Below are 16,264 nucleotides of genomic sequence, written 5' to 3'. Positions count from 1 at the left end.
CGTAACAAAAGATTATTGGAACACCTCCATAAAAAGAACCAGTCCACTACCACCTCTAAAACTCTCCTGACAGCCAATAAAACCTATAAATTAGCTGTGATAGCCCATAAAGCTAACTCCTTCAATACTCGCATCAATAATAAGTCCTCTAATACCAAAGAACTATTCTCTATACTTAGAGAACTGGAATCTCCCATCCCTTTAGCCACTTCTGTGAACACTGACAAAGCTTGGTGCACGACTATCCGAAATACCTGAGCACATAAAATCATCATGTAACAAGAAAAAATATTGAATACAAGAAATCTACTGGCAGGCAAAAGTATGCCCATTATCGCCCCTGACGACAATGCCAACATCGCTGTTCCCCAATTCAAATTGAATACTGTCTCCCAGGACCAAGTCCTGGCCACCATCACCACCTTGAAACCCTCTAATTGCAAAGGCAACCGTTTTCCTGCCCGATTGATCAAACTTTGCGCTCCTGCTTTAGTCCCCATTATCACCGACTTTATAAATGCCTCCTTCACCACCAACTCAGTCTCCTCTAATATGAAAGAGGTATGGATAACCCCATCACTTAAGAAACCATCATAGGAACCCTCCATTCCCACCAACTCCCTCCCCATTACCACCGTCCCTTTCCTATTGAAATAGTGGATAGAATAGCCTATAACCAAATCCAAGATTACTTGGAAAGTAATCACCTGCTCGGAGCCAGACAATCAGGCATTCGGCCTAAACATAGCACTGAAACAGCTCTCCTTGACTAATAAATTCAGATGGACCGTATTCAAGACTCTGGTAATATGGGCATTCTCCTACTACTCGATTTGTCGGCGGCTTTTGACTTGGTAGACCATGACAAGTTGTGCCTTGCCTTAACAGAAAACATTTACTTCTCCCCAGAAGCCACCTCGTGGATTAAGTCCTTTTTGTTGGAACGCACTTCTAGAGTCTATATTGGTGATGAGGCCGCTGACCCCATCTCAGTACCCCTAGGTGTCCCTGAAGGATCTTGCCTATGCCCCACCCTATACAATACCTACACTAAACTGCCGTTCGCTGCACTTGATTCTATGGGAGTTATTTACACTAACTTCGCCAGACGACACACAGGTCCTGATCCCCATCTCGGGAGATCACAATCAAGACTCCATCACCATTAATAAGATCTGTGCCATCATACAGCATTGGATGGCCACCAACAGCCTCTGTCTTAACAATGTGACCTATGACTAGGTTCTGGCTAGCATGACTCTGGCTTTCCCTCTAGGCCAACTCCATCCACATTGTGCATGAAACTTTTGACTGTATGTTCTTTTGCTCTGTGTAACATAATCTGTAACTTGCCAAGCTCTTAAGTAACCTACGCCGTGATACCTTTGGGTTTGGGCGTTTGGGTTTGGGCGTGTAACACATGCAATAACGAAAAGAATAAATAAAATCATTTTGAACACCAAATTCTCACTAAAACCACAAATAGAAATGCTATCCCAAAAATTGTATTTCCAACTCCACATCCTTAATAGAACTGTCTCCTACATGGAAATGCCACAGACAATTGTGGTGATTAGAGCATTGTCCTCTCTCCCCTAGATTATCGTAATAGTTTCTAACTAGGACTAAACAAAATCCAACTTTGTCCAGAATTAGAACACCCTAGAGGGTGTTTGAGGGTTGTGATTGGTCATTCTGCAGGCTATACAAACTGGTATAGTCCGCAGATTGAACTGGCGTAATTGCTTACCTGTTCCCGCTGCCAGCGCCCACGTAAGCCTGCAGAGGTGCCACGTTAGTCTCTGTGTAATTTCGGAACGGAAAGAGTTAACTTTCCGTTCCGAATTACACGTTGCAAGACCAATGGTTGTAATGCAGCCCCACCCACTGATTGCAATCCAGAAGAAACGCTTTTCGCTTTGGCTGCTTAAGGAAAGCGTTTCAATGATTGTAAAAGCGGCGAGAAAGAAAAGCTTCTGTTTTCTTTCTTATGGAACGTGGCATTTTCTTTTTTCACTGCAATGACAAGACGGGGAACCTTGCCCTCGCCTCCTCGCTTTGTTTGGTTGTTTGGAGAAGCATAGTTTGGGAAGGATAATGGTAAACCACAGCAGACAAAAATAAGTAGGTAGCACGCTAAGGTAATTTATATGCAGATTGACCTTGGTAATGTTTTGTTACTGTGTTTTACTGTACATTAATTGGAAGCATATGTTTATGTAGGGGAAAAAATAACCACCTGAAATTACCTTAATTCAAACACTGACACCTGATTTCTGTTTAATATCATACTCCTCCCATCCAATCACCTTCCACCACCCTATAAAAAAAAAATGAGACATGTTTAATTGAAGTACAAAAAATTGCAAACTGGTAAATAAATGTCTGCAATATTTATTTACCATTTTGCAATTTTTTGCACTCCAATTGAACATGTCTCATTTATTCTACTTTGATTAAACACTGAGGGTGTTCTAATAGCTTTATAGACCTGCAGCGAGTGTCGTAGCAGGCGTTATGGTCCCTCATACCTCATTAACTCGGTCTTCAGGGCCCATAATGCCCGGTACGGCCCTCGCTGCAGATCTATAAAGCTATATTAAGCAGCTAGACTTATTTCTGGCCCTTGAGCCATGGGACTAAATCTCACCAGGGCTGAAAAACCTCAGCTGCCTCCCTGTTGCCAAGATAATTAAATAAAATAATAAAATAGTATCAGACTGCTAAAATCCCCACAATTCAACAACTTAACTACACCCAGGTTTAAAAGACTGAAACGAGTAGGGAGATCCCGCACAGTAGTAGGTCAGACATTCTGGAACAACCTCCCAACAATCATGAATAACAAATATACCGTCAAGAGGTTCAAAAGAAATACGAAGTTCTGCTTCCATAAACAGAATATCTAACTCAAATAAGCCTGCATACATTAACCAAGTAAATTCCTTTTTGCCCAAAGACTCCAAAACACAATACTACCACACTTATACTTTATGACTGGCAATTCTGCCACACAGCCAATTCTAGCCATTAGTTGTGAACCTCAGATTTGCCTACCTTGGCCCTACCAAAGGTTACCTGGCTGTTTCCTATGCCCACTTGTTTTATGTGTTTTGTAATATCAATAAACTGCAAGCACCAGAGGTTCTGTAACCAATGGTTCCATAGCAAAAGCATCAAACACACTATGTAACGCAACTGCCATCTCAGATCTCTGATGCTGACTGTAGATAGCACACACTACTTAAGTGCAGGGTCTTGAAGGAATTATATGAAACGTATGAGCATGTATAGAGTCATTTTAGCAGGTTCCTGGAGGCTCCACTTGACGCAAAGTTTCACTTGACTGCAGGCATGTAGACAAGTGCTCAATGTTCAGATTGCTTGGATGTTGGTGATCAATGAAAGTGCTTCACTCTGTCAACTAAATAACAGCTATATGCAAGAGTCCAAAAACATTGATTTTCCATTGACTGTGTTGACTGCATAGGTTTCAGAAAAGATAGCAGAGGGTCCAGTACTTTGGTCAAAATTGCACTCAATTGTTGATGAGTCTCCACAGAAATTGTCAGCAACTTTATATCTGCTGTGGACATTGAGGATGAACCTATTGTGATGAATCTGATGATGCCCTCGCTCGTTTCCCAGCGGTAGCCTCTTCCCACATGGCCAAGGGATGGCTGCCGCTACCTGATCCTGACCATGGGGGTGGCTACATGAGGGAGGATCACATGGGTGGAGGTGACCTACAAGGGGGTGATGCATCATTGGATGGAACATGGTATCCCCTCTCCCTTTTAGAGATACCCCTTCTGTTCTCCATGGCTTTGTGGCTTATTGCCGTAACTCCCTTCCATCAAACAGAGATACCAATGTGGATATCTTCCCTTGTGTTGTACATATGTTTCCTAAAATGCCCTACCATTCCTATGAAAATGAAAGTACTTTGACGAGAAAGCTGTTTAGAGCAATCAAGATCACTGGCAGTGAGGAGAAGCACAGAATGCTGTCTAGTTGTGGAGAACTGGTGATAGGTGCCCGGACATTTAAAAGTCACATTCAACATGGCTGGGAGAGAGACCGCTGCCTGGAGGAGTACCGAAGAGGCAAGACTGCCGAAGAGGAAGGAGACCGGGAGCGAGAGAAGGACCTCCATGTCACGCCGCCTGAGGCAACCTTCCATCAGAGCTCTGGCCTGTCTGTGGCTGGGGAGCAGTATCCCTGTACGTGAATACAGCTGCGGAAGCGGCTATCCCCGAGAAGCCAGAAGTTGGGGGGAGAGCCAAGCGAGAAGCAAGATGTGAAGCCACCTCCAAGAAGTGAAATCCCAATGGAGAAGCGACCAGGAAGCAAGCAGCGGGAAGCCACCAACCACCGAAGAAACCCAAATGCCAAAATCGGACGGAGAGAAGCATGCCTTCCCAAATAACATGCACCAAAGAAACAGGTATGCTGAGGGCGAGACGGGTGCTAGATGTCATGGAGGCTAAGTGAAGAGTGAACAAATAAGAATAACGGGGCAAAGGACCCCAACTGAGAAAGTGAGCCAAAGAATATTTAATGAATATTGGAAAAGTGGGAAACCAAGTCCTCATTAGAAGTTTGGCAGTTCGGAAATAAGGGTGCTGGTAGGAACATACCGGCACCCTTTCCGCACCAACAAACTTTGTGTTTGCCGGTAGGGGCACAGGACTCCCGGCAGGTCTGACCTGCCAGGAATTCAGGCCCCTACTGGCAGTGTTTTCACTGAAGCACCGGCACCATTAATAACGGTGCTGGTGCTTCAGTGACCCCATTCCCATGAAGTCCTAATGGACTCCATGGGAATGGGGATTTCCCGTTCTGCCGCTGCTCATGATGTCCCGGTGGCACTGGGATATCGGGCGGCAGAAACATTGCTACAGGGTCAGCGGAGCCCACCGCCTACCGGCAGGTTTTACCGGCACCCCATAATGAGGCCCATGGTCCTGAAAATAGGTGGACATTAAGTGTGAAGTCTGCCACCAAATATTATTTTGAATCAAGTTTGCAAGTGCACCAAGAGAGACGGATGAAAACGTCCTGGCAAGAGAGTAGTCTGTAACAAAGTCGTATTGTCATCAACACACCTGAGCCAGCAGGTAAGTTATATGGGTTTATTAGTTCATTAGTACAGCAGGAAACACCGGCACATCCTTGCCAGCCAGCTCTCTATCTCCAACCGCCCCCCATGGAACACACATTCAGATGACAACACTCTAAGCACAGTGACCTCACCACATTCCACTGACATCACCACTGCAGGGAAGACACAGGAGGGAAGACACTCATTATAACATAGTCCAGACGCAGTGAAGTTTGCAAGTGGGTTGAATAAAGCTCATGTAGGAAAAGCCCTGGCATGAAAGTATACCAGGCACAGTGAAGTTTACAAGTGTGTTGAACAAAGCTCTTGAAAGAAAAGCTCTGACGAGAAACTATACCAGGCACAGTGAAATTTACAAGTGTGTTGAATAAAGCTCAAGCTCTGGCAAGAGAGTACACCAGGCATAGTGAAGTTTGCAACTGTAGTTGAGAACTCTCATAAAAGAAAAGCCCTGGCAAGAGAGTATACCAGGCAAAACTAAGTTTGTATGAGTATCAAGAAAAGCACAAGAGAAAATTCCTGGCAGAAGAGTATACCAGGCAAAGCTAAGTTTGCAAGCATTGTTAAATCGAGTATAAAAGAAAATACCTGGCAGGAGAGTATACCAGGTGAAGCTGAGTTGCTTAACATACACGTCACTTTTGTTGTGGTTGTACAGAGACATATAAGGAAGAAGCATACCCTTAAGAACTGTTGTGTCGGTGAAGAGAAAACCTGGGGAAGGAAACACTCCCCTAGAACTGTGGATTGTATCCATTGGAATGTTTATGTTAAAGTTACGCCTTTACTTTTGAACTTTAACAATGTGTGCACTACCAAGGCTAAAGACATTACCCGTTTCACCTTAGAGTTATGTTTATAGTGTGAGGGCCAGATTAGGATTTCAGACACAGGACAATTTGATTTGGACATCTTTACAATGGACAGACCCTTAGTTTTTGTTGAGGTAGGGAAAGCACCTCCTAGCATAGGGACAGCAAAGCCTTTTCCAACCCCTTATTTGTTACATAAATGTTTATAGTCAAAACTATGAGCTCTTTGCGTCTGCGTCTCATTCCTGGCTCCTCACACTATACACATAGATTGTTTTGTTCAGGTCTTTGACCTTAGTAGTGACACATTTCCTGTCAAACTGTGCCTCTGATGATACACTGCCATTTCTTCTAGCAATATTGTGTATCAATTTTAGTGGCTGAACAACTCTCCATACCATCGACTGATCCACAATGTTGCAATTGGGCACAATTAACCTTGTTAATGTTTTGCCCATTGTGACATCAACAGCCGGCATTTATGGACCTTGTTTTCTTTAAGGAACACAACAGGTGTTTTAATTGTGCTTTCTTCACTGTTTTCCATTGGCAGATGAATGAAAGCCTCTGCTAAATCCTTCAGCACATTTGCCATGTATTCATGAATTTCAATCAAACAGACTTTGCAGGAATAGCCCCCACAAACTGATGAGGAGGATGGTTTATTCACCCATTTGTGGGTGGCAGGCAGAGTATTGCACTCATTATTGTGGCCAGTTGTCGAAGGCGGGAGGGGCAAATTGGAATTGGCCACCCACAACCGGAGGGAGATGCCAAATAAAGTGAGAGTCATTAAACTCTTCCACAGTGTCTGAGGGTTCTCTTCTCAAGAAATTATTTAAAAGAATGGATCAAAGAAGTGCCTGGTATAACACTTTTTTCTAATAAACTGGACAAAATAACAGGGTTTACTGACAGTTATAAAAGAGGGACAGTGAGCTAATGCAATTCAGCAGATCCAATGTCTGCCACACTATACAGAATAATTTCACTGTAGCACATCAGGTATGTCTCCATCCGAAAAATTGGGTGTGCAACAGGATCATGGAATGCATAAAAGACATATTTGTTCAACATCACTAAAGCAGTGCCTCATACAGTCTGCAATTACAACTCTAGGAAACATGATAATCAAAAATCGTATCACAGTAGAAATTACCCTAGTTTCAAATATTTTTGAAGTTGATGTAATTCTAACAGTTTCACATCTTTAAATACTGTGTCAGGAAACATAATGCAGATGATCATTCCTGTGACCGCACACCAGGTTGCCTATAATCCAAGGTACATGAAGGCATTGCCAAATAACATCAGTGTGATGATAACATATTCCAGGGAGTTGCTCAAAATGTGTTGCACATGCTACTGGTGCCCATAAATACATCATAGCACTGTCAAATATGTCATATCAGCTCAATACACTAGCATCGTGGGAGTGCACTGGTGAGTGCTGTTTAGCTGTGTCGAGGTCTCTTTCGCCTGCTTCCTGTTGCCGTGATTCAACGCTCGAATTACAGCATTTGGAAAGCTTGGAACAAGCTACTAAACAACGCTGGACTTTACTTTGGTAGGATTTGTTTTGGAACTGTATACCTTTGAAGCAGACGATATTCACGTAAATCTATCCCAACACATCTCTTCAACAGTGCAACAAGCCACGCCCAGTTCTCCCAGCTTCCCCATTTAATTGGGAGCGTGTGCACACTGCGCGCGTGCTTCGCAGGTGTGCGCTGGTGAGTGCTGTTTAGCTGTTCAGCGTAAAAGCTTAGCAGTGGGCAGCTCGCTTTACAGTGCACACACTAAAATATATTTAGCATGGCTATGTATAATTTGACCACAACTATGCCGGACACTGCCGTAAGTGTCTTTGATAATCATAAAGAGAGATTAAATGCTAACCTAAAAGATTCTCAAAGAACATTTAAGAGATTAAGGACATCCATATCTCAGCGAGCAAAATCACTGTCTGGAGATATTAGACAATTCTACCAGATAGACAAAGGTAGTAGTCCGGTATTTACCCTGCAAGGGAATGATTATTCCACTGCTGCAACGCACATCATCAAACGAGCCAGTATCTGACTCGCAATTATTGGAATACTCTACACAATCGAATGAGGTATCTGATATTGAGAACAACAGTAATAATGTGCAAGAAGTGAATCAAATTATAGCATCCCAGCTTTATGAGTTTGAAATTCATACATGTGACAATTCGAAGAGTCCTCGTTTATAGTCTCAAACTGTAAAGGACATAGGGCAAGATTTCAATAATGTTACGCAGCCACAATCACAACAAGTGAGGTGTATAACCGAGAGCAGTGAAATTGCAATTCCGGAGCAAGCGACAACACCCCCCTATCAATCTCCCCTGATAATTGGCGAAACCCAAATTGATGATTTGACCATAAAACCCCCTGTAAAGGTATCAAGTGTTCTGAATTTGTCACACTTACATCAGGGCAGTGTTAGGGAGAATTCTCCAGAATGGCTAACTTCCCTTACCTACTGAGTCCCTCAGCAGCTTTGCTGGATTTCTAGGATTTATTTTTTTCACCTTGTAAGAGTGTGAGCCTTTTTTCCCACTCTTACATGTGTTTTGCTGTGTGTGTTTAACATTGTTGTGTTCATAGACTGTGGAGCCTCACCTACTCCATAGGCATCATCTTTTTACTGTGTCTCACACAGCACCTTTAGTGCAGTGACACAGGGTTCTTTTTCAGACTTCCCACTTTAAACTCCATTTTCTGGACTGACTACTGTCTCCCAGAACATGTAAAGTTGCCAATGACTTTATTAGTCTTTTTAAATTCACAGACCCAGTACAAACTATCTTCCATATAGTACTGGAAAAGGTTAATAGTTATCCCTTTTTGTCTGTCTCTCATGGAACATTATTTCGTTCCGTTAAGATTTGGCTGGTGGAAGTGGTATCTACCCTATTTTTCCTAGCGCGGTCTATGTAAATAGCCTTGGTACTGTTTTAGGCTAAGTTAGAAGCCTCAAACTTAAATCCGCTGGACCCCATTTACTTTTATTTGGTTCTGGCTGGGTTTTTCGCCATTTCTTTTTGTAAAGGTCTTTCTCGTGTTTTACTCTGTGCGCCAAACCAGGTTTGGTTCCTTTGTTCGCTGTCCTTTGGCGGGCTTCGGCACAGAAGCCCTCCTTAGGCGCCTGAATGTCTGAGGGGGACAGGATGTGAGGGAGGTGTTTGAGACTCCCTGCACAGGGTCTCCTTGGAGACCCATGTCGTACTCTGTATGATTGGCTGTGGTGACTGTCCCGCCAGGACAGCCACCCTGCTGCATGATTGACAGCCAGGCTGTGTGAATGGGGGAAAACTGCATAAAAAGCAGGTCTCTGGGGCTTGGAAGGCAGAGTTGCCACTGGATCGAGAGAACCGAAGAGAAGCTGAAAGAAGAGGACCACTACCACGACTGAACCTCCTGGTCAAGCCCTGCTGCGGGTCCGAAACTCCAAACTTCGACCACACAGTAGATCTGCAAGGAATCTTCTTCCCTTGAGCTGGTGGGACCAACGAGTTCACCAAACACCAAGCAAGGCCTCCGTCCCCTGGTCGAATTTGCTGTGCACAGCTGCAGTTAACCGGATAGCCAGGAGGACTGGACCCTGTTTGGGTTTTAAGGAGCGCACCTTTAATTCATTGCTTTGCTCTGCTGCTGGTTTCTTCCCTTGACAGTGCACGACCCTCGAGTCTTCCTACTTCGTGTCAGTCCGACAGTCGCTTCAGGAACCGTGAGCCTGCAGGATCTGCCAGGAATGTCTGCCTCAGCTACAGCCTTCTTCTTCATTTAAGGTACTGTTCTAACCCGGTTGTTCGTTCCCTCCGACCGCGGTGAAAGGGTTTGAAATCTTTCACCAATCTGAGGGCTTGTCCTTCTCTACTCTTTTAAGTAACTTTTCTTCTGACCAACTTCGTTTCGAACTCTTGGCAAAGACTTAACCGCAAATTACTCTGAACTGTGTGATCCTCTGCAAAGACTCTGTACCATTAACATTGGCCCAGGCCTATTGATTTGAATCCTCATTGTAGCAAGCTTTTTCTAGATTGCCCTGCCTACTTACTTGTTGGTGCGGTTTAATTTAGTATAACCTTGTCTTTCCCTCCCTTTTAAATTGCTGGAGTGCCATTTTGCCCACACTTCGTTTTGAGCTTAACTTGTCCAGAATTCATCAAGCGTTGTGTAGTATATTAAGAGTGTGATTTTTCTGCTGCTTCACTTAGTGAATTGTTTTACAACTGATGTGTAAATAAATGTATATTCTTTTGCTCAGAAACCTTGAGTCAGTGTTTGTTTGAACCATAGTAATTGTTGTCCTTTGTGTAACTACTGATACTGCTCACTTTACTCTAGAGATAAGTCTGGCTGCTCAGCCATCGCTACCACTTTAGTGTGTAGTACAAGCTTGTACCAAAGGTGAATTTGTACTGTCACTTGTAGTCTTAATTGTGTGTGGTGTTCCCAAAGGGTACTGCATATGATTCTGCCTAACACTGGTGTACAGTGGTGAGGATCAAGTATAGTGATTACACTTAGAATGCTGCTATTACCTTGGATCCACTAACCACAAGGCTAAACATCACTAAAAAGCAATTTTAATCATGTCTGGATTATCTGAAATATCTGTGTAGAGAAAGGAATCTCTCTGTGAAAGGCAAAAAGTCAGAATTAATTGAAAGGTTGTTAGAGAAACAAAGTCTGGGGAGTGGGTCTGAAATACCCGCCACCCCAGCAAATGTGAAAAATGATGAGGATGATAATGTGTCTGGTATTATGGATGAGTTAGATGAGGCAGATGTGTCTCACAATGTAGGCCTTACTGCTCCTCTACCTGCTCAGCAACCTCAACCTTTGTCCACTGGGACCCCATCAGGTCCTACACTCAGTCCTGAATTCATTGCTCTACAAAAGATGAGGCTTGAATTGGAATTCAAACGTATTAATGCTCAAACTGAACAAAAGCATCAAGAACTTAAGCTAAGAGAAATGGAGTTGAATCATGCCTTAGAAATGAAAAAGTTGTCTATTGGAAATGCTTCACTCCCAGAGTCTTCTAGGTCTTCCAGGCCTAAGAGACCCTGTATGCCTAAAGAAATTGTTGGTATGTATGAGGTTAAGCTTGATATTTTGGATTGGTTGGCAATGTTTGAATATAACCATGGGATTCAAGACATTACAGGGAATCAGTTGCTTCCTTGGCTCTTCTCTAGGCTACCCACTGTTCATCTGATGTTGTGATTGAGTTGGGGGAGGTGTATAGGATGGAGTATGAGTGTGTGAATCTAGCTTTAATTGCTAGATTTGGGAAGACCCCTTCCCAGTACCTTAAGAGGTTTAGGACCGTCAAAAAGCATGATGGTACCCCTTGGGCTACCTGGGTATTTGAATGTTTGAAACACTTAGATGGTTGTGTTAAGGGTTAGAGAGTAAACACTTATGAAGGTATGAGAAATCTTGTTATGTTTGAGTCAATTTATGATGCCTGCTCTCCTGAGCTCAGACAGCACTTGGCTGATTCTAAGGGGATAGATCCAAAGAAGTTAGCTAAGGCTGCTGACTTGTGGGTTGCCAACAGGGCTACTCACAAGGATTCTGGGGCAACTCAGAAGAAGGATGAGGGAAAGCAGCCAAAGAAAGATAACAAGGAGAATTCTAATACCTCCAATCCAAAAGAGGGCCCCAAACAAAACAAAAAGGGTAAGCCACAAGAGAAACCGAATCAGGCTAGTGTACCATCTGGACCCAAACCAGATGGAGGTCAGAACAAGCCCCCATTCATCAAAACATTTGGGAAATGTTATGTTTGTGGGTCAACTGACCATGTGAAAGGGGATCCCAGATGTAAGGGTAAACCTTCAGGGGTCCAGACTGTCTCCTTAGCCTTCTCCCCAGAGGAAGAAGTACCTATGGCAAGTGAAAACTTTCACCTACTGGCTGATGAACCCATGAGAGTCTCAGCCAGTGTTCCTTTAGTGTCCCTGGGCTTGTGGGAACAACAGAATTTAGATGTCTATAATTACATCCCAGATAATACTAAAGAGTATTATAAAGATAGTGTTCTTGTGAATGGCCAGGAGACTCCTGCCATCAGAGACACTGGAGCCAGCATAACTGTGGTTGATGAATCATTTTTCAAGGTGGAGGATGTTGCTAAGGCACCCAAATGCCTAACCAAGTTAGCTGGAGGACGTGTGCAAATGCTTCCCCAATTACCAGCTCTCATCCAGTGTAATGATATGACTGTCAAAATACCTGTTAGTGCGCAGAGTGAAGTGCCTGGGAGAGTCCTGTTGGGTAATGACCTGAAAACTCTTGGTGGTGTGTCTAGTACACCCAAGTCTCCCAGTAAAAGGAAACAGGAGCTCACTTGGCCTGCAATGGAGAGGACCTTGAGAGGCTCTCCAGGGGAATTGATAGAGGAAACTATCACCCCCACCCCACAGGGGTTGCTCACTGCTATTTCAGGAAAGAAAGAAGCAAAGGGGAAACCCAAGACCTCCAAGAAGAATGAAGATAGCACCCCGTGCTACCCACAAGGACATCTCCAAGATTGTCCAAAGTCACACCTGTGACTCCTCCACATGCTGAGGCTGAGTGTGAGGTACAACCCTGTGTGGTTGATCCCGTTTCTGAAGAGTCAGATCTGGAAGAAGAAATAACTTTAGTTGGAGATCTGGATCCTGTTGACCATCCTGAGCTGCAGGCTTTACTGGCAAAAGGTGGACACAACCGGGCAGACTTCAGCAGAGGACAAAGAGAGTGTCCTACTCTTTAAGGTCTTCGCCTACAGGCAGCTTCTCAGCTCGATTGGCAAGAGCCTGGGAAGCATATGTTGCACTGGGAAGATAGCCTCTTCTACAGTGAACCGATTGAGTCTATCCCTGCGGACTGCAAAAGACTTGTAGTGCCCCTAGAAAACAGTCTCCAGTTCCTACAGTTGGCCCATGAGATACCTTTGGCTGGTCATTTGAGTTTCAAAAAGACCAAGGAAAGGCTCTCTTTATACTTCTACTGGCCTAAAATGGGTTCAGAAGTTGACAAATTCTGTAGGAGCTGTCACACTTGCGAAACCTCTGCCAAGAGTGGAGCCAAGAATGTGTCACCCCTGGTGGCTCTCCCAGTGGTGGGAGTTCCTTTTGAGAGGGTGGGCATTGACATTGTTGGTCCCCTTGACCCTCCACATATTCAGGAAACAGGTTTATCCTGGTTGTAGTAGACCATGCTACTAGGTACCCTGAAGCAATACGTATGATGACTGTTACGGCTCAGGCTGTGGCTAAGGCTCTACTTGGTATTTTTACCAGAGTAGGGTTTCCTAAGGAAGTGATATCCGACAGGGGATCCAATTTTATGTCCCACTACATACAATCCATGTGGAAAAACTGTGGTGTCACTTACAAGTTCTCTACAGCCTACCATCCACAGACAAATGGACTGGTAGAGAGGTTTAATCGTACTATGAAGAGCATGATAGGTGCTTTAGAGGAACCCCTTAAAAGAAAGTGGACCCTTCTACTGCCATGCCTTCACTTTGCTTATAGAGACGTCCCTCAGGAAGGAGTTGGTTACAGTCCCTTTGAACTTCGCTATGGCCACCCAGTCAGAGGTCCATTGGCCCTGATTAAGGAGGGGTTGGAGAGTGCTCCTTCCCCCAAGCCAGTCAGAGTGACTGACTATGTGATAGGTCTCTGAAGGAGAATGTCACACATGATGGCAGAAGCTAGTGATAACTTAAAAGCAGGTCAGGCTCTGGTCAAACATTGGCATAACCAGAATGCCAGCACGGTTGACTTTACTCAAGACCAGCTTGTACTAGTTATGGTACCAACAAGGCAGAGGGCCTTGCAGGACAAATGGATAGGACCCTTCAAGGTTGTGGGCAAACTTGGAGAGGTGAACTATTTGGTGGACTTAGGCAGACCTAAGGAGGCTCCCAGAGTCTTTCACACCAACCGTTTGAAGGCATATGTCTCGAGACCAGAAGTGGGAGCTTCGCTTCTAGCTTCAGCTCAAGAGGAGGAGGAGAGTGCACTTCTACCCGACCTACTCAGAAGCCAACCTTTGGATGAGAACATAGAAGGAGTCAATCTCTCTTCTAATCTGACATCTGAACAACAGGAGGAGTGCATGGTTCTGTTAAATCAGTTTGCCTCCCTGTTTTCACTTTCACCAGGCTTGACCTCTTGGGGCCAGCATGAAATTCTCACTGGTGACTGTTTACCTGTGAAAAGCAGAGGTTACAGAATGTCAGAACATGTGAGATCCCACATCAAAGGAGAGGTCACCAAGATGCTTGATCTCGAGGTAATAGAGCCCTCTACAAGTCCATGGTCTAGTCCAGTTGTTCTAGTACCAAAGGCAGGATCCAAGGAGTTGAGATTCTGTTTGGACTATAGAGCTCTAAATGCAGTCACTAAGACTGATGCCCATCCTTTGCCAAGGACCGATGAACTGGTGGATAAACTTGGTGCAGCCAAGTACCACAGTACATTTGATCTGACGTCAGGCTATTGGCAAATAGCCCTGACAGACCATGCCAAGGAGAAAACTGCATTCTCAACCCCAGCAGGCCGCTACCAGTTTAAGGTTATGCCTTTTGGATTAAATAATGCACCTGCTACATTCCAAAGAATGGTCAATCAAGTTCTGAATGGGATGGAGGACCTCTGCATGCCATACTTGGATGACATTGCAGTGTTCAGCCCTACTTGGAAAGAACATGTTGATCACTTAGGATATGTTTTGCAGGCTCTTGAGCAGGCTCATTTGACCATAAAGGCAAGCAAATATCAAATTGGTCAGAGCAAAGTGGTCTACCTTGGTCATGAGGTAGGAGGAGGGGAAATAAGGACATTGCCTAGCAAAGTACAAGCTGTACAAAACTGGGCCACCCCTACTACTCAAACCCAAGTGAGAGCCTTCCTAGGTCTCACTGGGTACTACAGGAATTTAATTGAGAACTATGGGTCCATAGCTTCTCCTTTGAATGTAATCTCCTCTCCAAAATTGCCTAAAAAGATTAGATGGAATGAGGAGTGCACTCAAGCCTTTGAAAACCTGAAGAAAGCCCTTTGTCAAGCTCCAGTCCTAAGAGCTCCTGATTACCACTAACCCTTCATTGTACAGACAGATGCATCCAGTACAGATATAGGTGCAATCCTTAGTCAACTGGATGAGAAAGGTAGGGAGCACCCCATTTGCTTCATCAGTAGGAAACTGAAGGAACCAGAAACAAGGTGGGCAACCATAAAGCGTGAGTGTTTTGCGATTGTGTGGTCTCTGAAGAAGTTTAGACCATACTTGTATGGATCTACTTTTGTGATTCAGACAGACCACCAACCCTTCAGATGGTTAATGCAAATGAAAGGGGAGAACCCAAAACTTCTAAGATGGTCAATCTGCCTGCAAGGATTTGATTTCACCATTGAGCACAGGTCAGGATGTCACCACCAAAATGCTGATGGTCTCTCTAGGATGTTTATAACCGACTAGAGTGAAGAGATTCATCCAGGAGTGGATTAAATCCTCCTGTCCCTTAGTCGGGGGGTGGCGACTGTTAGGGAGAATTCTCCTGAATGGCTAATTTCCCTTACCTACTGAGTCCCTCAGCAGCTTTGCTGGATTTCTAGGATTTATTTTTTTCACCTGGTAAGAGTGTGAGCCTTTTTTCCCACTCTTACATGTGTTTTGCTGTGTGTGTTTAACATTGTTGTGTTCATAGACTGTGGAACCTCATCTACTCCATAGGCATCATCTTTTTACTCTGTGTCACACAGCACCATTAGTGCAGTGACACAGGGTTGTCTTTTTCAGACTTCCCACTTTAAACTCCATTTTCTGGGACTGACTACTATCTCCCCAGAACATGTAAGGTTGCCATTGACTTTATTAGTCTTTTTAAATTCACAGATCCGGTACAAACTATCTTCCACAGAGTACTGGAAAGGGCTAATAGTTATCCCATTTTGTCTGTCTCTCATGGAACATTATTTTGTTCCCCTTTCGTTAAGATTTGGCTGGTGGCAGTGGTATCTACCCTATTTTTCCTAGCGCGGTCTATGTAAATAGCCTTGGTACTGTTTTAGGCTAAGTTAGAAGCCTCAAACTTAAATCTGCTGGACCCCATTTACTTTTATTTGGTTCCGGTTGGGTTTATTCGCCATTTCTTTTTGTAAAGGTTTTTCTCGTGTTTTACTCTGTGCACCAAACCAGGTTTGGTTCCTTTGTTCGTCGTCCTTTGGCGACCTTCTGCACAGAAGCCCTCCTTAGGCGCCTGAATGTCTGAGGGGACAGGATGTGAGGGA

General features: G+C 44.2%; 1 protein-coding gene across 3 annotated transcripts in view; it reads right to left on the bottom strand.

The window, feature by feature from the left end:
- Nucleotides 1–16,264, bottom strand: part of LOC138488704 (putative methyltransferase DDB_G0268948) — a 504,586-nt gene that overhangs the window by 85,219 nt on the left and 403,103 nt on the right. The gene's annotated exons all lie outside the window — the stretch shown is intronic.

Source organism: Ambystoma mexicanum, chromosome 9, assembly GCF_040938575.1.
Source record: "Ambystoma mexicanum isolate Mex_15411 chromosome 9, UKY_AmexF1_1, whole genome shotgun sequence".
NCBI classification, from domain to species: Eukaryota; Metazoa; Chordata; class Amphibia; order Caudata; family Ambystomatidae; genus Ambystoma; species Ambystoma mexicanum.
Note: the sequence above shows the minus strand (reverse complement) of the source record. Positions and strands in the feature narration are given on the sequence as shown.